The sequence below is a fragment of the Schistocerca piceifrons genome, chromosome 2 (genome assembly GCF_021461385.2).
Source record: "Schistocerca piceifrons isolate TAMUIC-IGC-003096 chromosome 2, iqSchPice1.1, whole genome shotgun sequence".
Lineage (NCBI taxonomy): Eukaryota > Metazoa > Arthropoda > Insecta > Orthoptera > Acrididae > Schistocerca > Schistocerca piceifrons.
This window is the reverse complement of record NC_060139.1, coordinates 478,733,070-478,740,599: the sequence shown is the minus strand read 5'-3', so window position 1 is coordinate 478,740,599 and position 7,530 is coordinate 478,733,070. Positions and strand designations below refer to the sequence as shown.

The following is a 7,530-nucleotide window of genomic DNA, read 5'->3' as shown; positions in this document are numbered from 1 at the left end:
CCTCACATTTCTAGGAGGTGTTTCAAACCTCTTCTGTGCTATATTTTCGATTCTTGGACCCAAACTGAAATTTTTCCTCTTTTTCTTCAGCGTATCAACCTAGGCCTCATTTCAGTATCATCAGCGCCAGATCGAGCATCGGACAGTTTTCGCATTTAATACCCTTTATAGGTAACGCGACGGAAATACTTGCACACAGAGACGTTTAAAATATTCCTTCGGGCCGGATTTGAACCAGCGACCTATGGATATCTGCCAGAATAACCACTACAGTCCACCGCTCTACCAACTGAGCTACCGAAGGAGTGTTCGAGTTAGTCGCACTCGTGGCACAAACTGGAGGAACCGGATTGCTACTGCATCGGCTGACTGGCAGCTGGTGTAACGTGTTTTATACGAGTGGGGATTCATTCAGCAGCGCCAAAGCGCTTGCGCTGCTCAGATTCGTCTTAGCGACCTTCACGACTGCTGCTGTTTCTGCGTGCTGGCTCCGCAGACGGGCCGAGGTTTCGCTCGGGTGGCCACGTCTACTGACGCGTAGCAAATACGCAGTAGTTGTATTCAGTAGAAAAGTGTAACCCTTCCGCCGCCCAATATGTAGGTAATAGCCACGTGTTCCATTTGCATATCTTCACAGTTAGGGAACGATAAAAGAATTGCAATTAACTTATTCTGTTTGGATGTGATAAAATAAATAGTCGGCGAAAATAACGCAAGGAGCGATACAACTTTTTGCATAAACCGCGCGACATATCTGCGAACGTATCGCGGCAGAAAAACGATCGTCTCGCTGTCAGTGGAATGTCCTCGCGGTGTCGCTGCTCAGTTTTGTTACAGTGGCTCCTCAAATGACACTGACAGCCGGTCCAGTGCTGGCATAAACGTTCGCAGATCGTTGCGGAACTAACAGCTTTATTTTCGCAAATCCGTCTTGATCACGCAATTTCTTACACTTTATTACCGGTTTCGGCGTACTGCCATCCTCAGACGATTAAAATGTACTCACATGTTTAACTTGACGATGATTTACATCAGAATATTTTAATCATCTGAGAATGGCAGTATGCCGAAAGCGATAATAAAGTGTAAGAAATCTGTGTGATCAAGACGAACTTTTGAAAATAAAGTGCCAAAAATGATGGCTGACTCATTTATAGACTTTATGTCTTCAATTAAGAACTAATAGTTTTAATGGGCATCCTAACGATGGAAGGTACCGAGTCGATATATCGTGTAAGTAAAACGTACTCGCTTGGTTTCTTCTTCTATAAGATAGGAACAAACATAATTTTTCTAGCAACATCGTGTGTAGTGTCATATCCAAAGTTAACCCAAGAACCATTATTTAGTTTCCGTCCTATTTCGCATTAATATCTCCTTTCATTATACAGCAGAGGAATTTGCTATTATTGATCAGCTTCTGAAATACAGCCTTAAACCTCTGTCTTCTACTTTCTCGTAACGAGAGCACGTTGGTGTATAGACATGACTCCTACAGAATGTCTTGTTTATATTTAAAACAAGAACTGCGCTGAAATATTCTTTTTCAAATTTTATCGTGCAACGAACTCGGATAATAGCCAGTATGCATGCGTTACACAGCCTTTGCTCGACTTGCGAATAAAGTTTCTCGCGACAGCATATTTATGTTAAATATTCTCATAACGTTGCCGCGTCAAATTAGATTCGAAGTGAGCTTTCGACGTTTAGAGACTATAGAGAAATTCACTAGACTGAACAGGAAGTGGTGTCAAGTGACGTCCGCCCACATCAAATGCCACGAACAGTAACGATCAGAACGAAGAGAGAAGGAAAAAAGGGAAAAAGAAGTATTTGATTTTCGTATAGGATGTGAGAGGTCCCGGGTGCAAATCCCGAACAAGCCTGTATTTTTGCACACTTATTGGAGCCACGCAAAGTACACGCCTGTTGAAATAATGCAGGTTTTCGTGACCTTCCCTTTCTAGAAATTACTGTGCCTTTTCGAAGACATGGACTGTAAAAATCAGTCTGATTTAACGAAATCTTAAGTGGGTAAGCCGAACACATTCAAATAAAAAAAGTTTGCGATAACATAATGAATAATGGCAAATAGAAACAATTTTTTGGTAGTTATCGTCTACTCGTTTCTGTACATATCTCTGGCCGAGATGGACGGAGTACCTAGTTGGCCGCCTTTTGTGGAAAACTACCAAACGTTTTGTTGTAGCATAGCTTTGCTCCGAGTGTACCATCATCTCTTACCTAACACTAGCTTAGCACACAGTACTTTGCTCGCGTGGTTTGACAGTTTTCTTTTTTTCCCCTTTAATCGAAAGTTTATGTTGTTCCTAAACTGCAACATCATCTAAACGTTTCACGCCAATTAAGGCCATAGAAGCATGGTCTTTTCCGAATGTTCTTTGACCTAAAGGCGATTCTGGTACCTTGTGTCGAAGGCTTTTGTTTATTATGATTTTGGCATCCTTCTGGTGATATTTCCTTAGAAACTTTCATGTCCTAACACATCTCTTTAGAAGTCAAATAGCAATTTTCATAGACTCAGCTTTAAAATGTTTTAATACAGCTAAATATTCTCAAACATTTTTATCCCCTATATCGTCACCCTCTTACGGGCTGAATTTCACAAAAGACTAAAACGCGTATTCTTTTAAGTTCTAGATTCAAAAGTCCCTTAAGAGCGACATATTTTCTAAAACCCTTTCATCTTCTACTTCATCCCTTAGGGGTAGAATTTAGAACAATCTCTTCTTAGACGATGTCTACAGTATAATATCAACACCCTGTACACTTCAAGTTCATATGCTTAGCGGTTTGGGCTTGGAGATGAGTCAGTCTCTCAGTCAGGACATTTCCTGTTATATATATAGAGGTAGCATCATCTGATCTCAGACGACAACAGGCAGTGTACTGAGAACTGAGTAAGATATGCAACAAATTTGTTCTTAGGAAACTTGCTATCAACGATATTCTTTCTCACTTTCCACATATCAGGGTTAAATCTAGAATGTAGGAAGTTCTTATAGACCCCACCAATATACTCTTGCGATTTGGAAGATAGCTGGAGAGCTAACTAAAAATACCTCGCACAAAAAAAAAAAAAAAAAAAAAAACCGGGACCACGTCAACCACATCAGAAACAGGCACGCAGACTGCAAAGCAACTATTTATAAACGTAGTTTTTTTTTTTTTTTTTTTTTTTTTTTTTTTTTTTTTTTTTTTTTTTTTTTTAAAAAAAGGTGCCATGCAGGGATTGTGCGGCCACTCCCGTCGGAGTTTCGAGTCCTCCTTCGGCTGTGTGTGTGTGTTTCTTAGCATAAGTTTGTTTAATTAGTGTGTAAGTATAGGGAACGATGACCTCAGCAGCTTGCTCCCTTAGGAATTCATGCACATTTTAACGTTTTGAGCAAACAGTACACGACGTTATTAGGGCGGGCCAACGAGAAAATTTCAAGGGGATGACCGACTTCATAAAGGCCCCTCCAGACGCTTCTGTGTCGCGAAGTTCCCTGTATATGGCGCTCCGATGGAACTGTGATATCAGTAACCATTCCAAATATATACTTGCTATAATCTTAATCTACTTTATTAGTATTTTTGACATTTGTTTTCTCTGATTTTTCTGTTTTAAATTTGATACGTATTTCTGTAATTTTGCCACAAGCTAAATTAATAAAACGAATATTTAAGTTCGTTGAAGTCGACATTGGTGTTCTAAAACTACCAGACTTTTTATTCTGAAGAAACTCCGTGAAAAACTGATCAGCAGACTGTTTTAAATGCTCTTCATGACTCGCTGCTACTTCATAAAGAAAAGACAGTCACATGATGTCTAACTCATAATTATGGATATGTTACCCGAGACTGGGCAGGATGTTTCACAATGATTCCGTTACGTAATTTTCTTAAGGATCACCATGAACAAATATACTGAATTCGAATTTAACCTTTGAGAGACTATGCAAATTTTTCGGTGGCACTATACAAGGTGTTACAAAAAGGTACGGCCAAACTTTCAGGAAACATTCCTCATACACAAATATGGCCCAATTGGAGGAAGGTAATGTTGACTTCGGTGCTTGTGTTGACATGTTACTCATTGCTCTACAATACTAGCATCAAGCACATCAATACGTAGCATCAACAGGTTAGTGTTCATCACGAACGTGGTTTTGCAGTCAGTGCAATGTTTACAAATGCGGAGTTGGCAGATGCCCATTTGATGTATGGATTAGCACGGGGCAATAGCGTGGCGCGGTACGTTTGTATCGAGACAGGTTTCCAGAACGAAGGTGTCCCGACAGGAAGACGTTCGAAGCAATTGATCGGCGTCTTAGGGAGCACGGAACATTCCAGCCTATGACTCGCGACTGGGGAAGACCTAGAACGACGAGGACACCTGCAATGGACGAGGCAATTCTTCGTGCAGTTGACGACATCCCTAATGTCAGCGTCAGAGAAGCTGCTGCTGTACAAGGTAACGTTGACCGCGTCACTGTATGGAGAGTGCTACGGGAGAACCAGTTGTTTCCGTACCATGTACAGCGTGTGCAGGCACTATCAGCAGCTGATTGGCCTCCACAGGTACACTTCTGCGAATGGATCATCCAACAATGTGTCAATCTTCATTTCAGTGCAAATGTTCCCTTTACGGATGAGGCTTCATTCCAACGTGATCAAATTGTAAATTTTCACAATCAACATGTGTGGGCTGACGAGAATCCGCACGCAATTGTGCAATCACGTCATCAACACAGATTTTCTGTGAACGTTTGGGCAGGCATTGTTGGTGATGTCTTGATTGGCGCCCATGTTCTTCCACCTACGCTCAATGGAGCACGTTATCATAATTTCATACGGGATACTCTACCTGTGCTGCTAGAACATGTGCCTTTACAAGTACGACACAACATGCGGTTCATGCACGATGGAGCTCCTGCACATTTCAGTCGGAGTGTTCGTACGCTTCTCAACAACAGATTCGATGACCGATGGATTGGTAGAGGCGGACCAATTCCATGGCCTCCACGCTCTCCTGACCTCAGCCCTCTTGACTTTCATTTATGGGGGCATTTGAAAGCTCTTGTCTACGCAACCCCGGTACCAAATGTAGAGACTCTTCGTGCTCGTATTGTGGACGGCTGTGATACAATAAGCCATTCTCCAGGGCTGCATCAGCGCATCAGGGATTCCATGCGACGGAGGGTGGATGCATATATCCTTGCTAACGGAGGACATTTTGAACATTTCCTGTAACAAAGTGTTTGAAGTCACGCTGGTACGTTCTGTTGCTGTGTGTTTCCATTCCATGATTAATGTGATTTGAAGAGAAGTAATAAAATGAGCTCTAACATGGAAAGTAAGCGTTTCCGGAGACATGTCCACATAACATATTTTCTTTCTTTGTGTGTGAGGAATGTTTCCTGAAAGTTTGGCCGTACCTTTTTGTAACACCCTCTATACTTTGTGCTGAGCAGTTCTTTTGCCAGGTGTCAAAAGCAATTTCTTGCAGGTGAAATCGAGATAGGAGCTCAAATTTAATCCAACACACTACCCGTGGAAGTCCGCCAGTTTATCCCCACAGTCAGGAATCCTGCTGCTTGAACTAATAAGGAGTCTGCAGCACTCAGCCCATCAATACGTCCGCGCTTCTTCATAACTTCTTAAACTGAGGGTAAATGCACAGTTTTTTCTCACACGTTAGTTATCTGTAAGCTATTGCGACTGTTTCCTTCAGATGTCAATGCACTACGTACAGAGACATCGAGGTCAAGGAGCCACTGTCATTCTTTAAGTCGTTAACATACATCGTGAACTGATACTGTCTTATCACACTTGCGTATGTGACCTCCAATGCTATGTTCACTTCATACAACGCCTCTCCATTGACGATTACATTGTGAATCTGTTTCCTGGAATGCTCTCATTCCACTAATACATCTAGTCGGATGTTCGGTAAGCACTTATTTCGTTTACGTGAAACGATATAGAAGACTCGACGTAGATCAGTGTATAAGACGGTACGTGAATAAATGAAAATGTTTGTCGGGAACAGAAATTTATTTACGAGTACGTATAGTTTGTTTTTTCTGTTCAGATTAAGATGGAAACATCTTCCGAAAATAAAAAAAAAATTAAAAATCAGCAACTACTTCACCTTCTCTCGTTTCTGTAAAAAGCATGGCCTGACTAGGACGTTTACATACTTCTAGAACTTACTGATATTTTTGTTTTTTCGGCGTATAAAACTAAAAATTCAGCTTTGTTGAATGACATACATACGAGGGCAGTTCAATAAGTAATGCAACACATTTATTTTCTCGGCCAATTTTGGTTGAAAAAGCCGGAAATTTCTTGTGGAATATTTTCAAACATTCCCGCTTCGTCTCGTATAGTTTCATTGACTTCCGACAGGTGGCAGTGCTGTACGGAGCTGTTAAAATGGCGTCTGTAACGGATGTGCGTTGCAAACAACGGGCAGTGATCGAGTTTCTTTTGGCGGAAAACCAGGGCATCTCAGATATTCATAGGCGCTTGCAGAATGTCTACGGTGATTTGACAGTGGACAAAAGCACGGTGAGTCGTTGGGCAAAGCGTGTGTCATCATCGTCGCAAGGTCAAGCAAGACTGTCTGATCTCCCGCGTGCGGGCCGGCCGTGCACAGCTGTGACTCCTGCAACGGCGGAGCGTGCGAACACACTCGTTCGAGATGATCGACGGATCACCATCAAACAACTCAATGCTCAACTTGGCATCTCTGTTGGTAGTGCTGTCACAATTGTTCACCAGTTGTGATATTCAAAGGTTTGTTCCCGCTGGGTCCCTCGTTGTCTAACCGAACACCATAAAGAGCAAAGGAGAACCATCTGTGCGGAATTGCTTGCTCGTCATGTGGCTGAGGGTGACAATTTCTTGTCAAAGATTGTTACAGGCGATAAAACATGGGTTCATCATTTCGAACCTGAAACAAAACAGCAATCAATGGAGTGGCGCCACACCCACTCCCCTACCAAGAAAAAGTTTAAAGCCATACCCTCAGCCGGTAAAGTCATGGTTACAGTCTTCTGGGACGCTGAAGGGGTTTTTCTGTTCGATGTCCTTCCCCGTGGTCAAACGATCAACTCTGAAGTGTATTGTGCTACTCTTCAGAAATTGAAGAAACGACTTCAGCGTGTTCGTAGGCACAAAAATCTGAACGAGCTTCTCCTTCTTCATGACAACGCAAGACCTCACACAAGTCTTCGCACCCGAGAGGAGCTCACAAAACTTCAGTGGACTGTTCTTCCTCATGCACCCTACAGCCCCGATCTCGCACCGTCGGATTTCCATATGTTTGGCCCAATGAAGGACGCAATCCGTGGGAGGCACTACGCGGATGATGAAGAAGTTATTGATGCAGTACGACGTTGGCTCCGACATCGACCAGTGGAATGGTACCGTGCAGGCATACAGGCCCTCATTTCAAGGTGGCGTAAGGCCGTAGCATTGAATGGAGATTACGTTGAAAAATAGTGTTGTGTAGCTAAAAGA

General features: G+C 42.5%; 1 non-coding gene across 1 annotated transcript; it reads right to left on the bottom strand.

The window, feature by feature from the left end:
- Positions 1–214: 214 nt before the first annotated feature.
- Trnay-gua lies at positions 215–304 on the bottom strand. The gene is given in 2 exon segments: positions 215–250; positions 268–304. It is a non-coding gene; the product is annotated as a tRNA-Tyr (tRNA).
- Between the last annotated feature and the right edge of the window lie 7,226 nt (positions 305–7,530).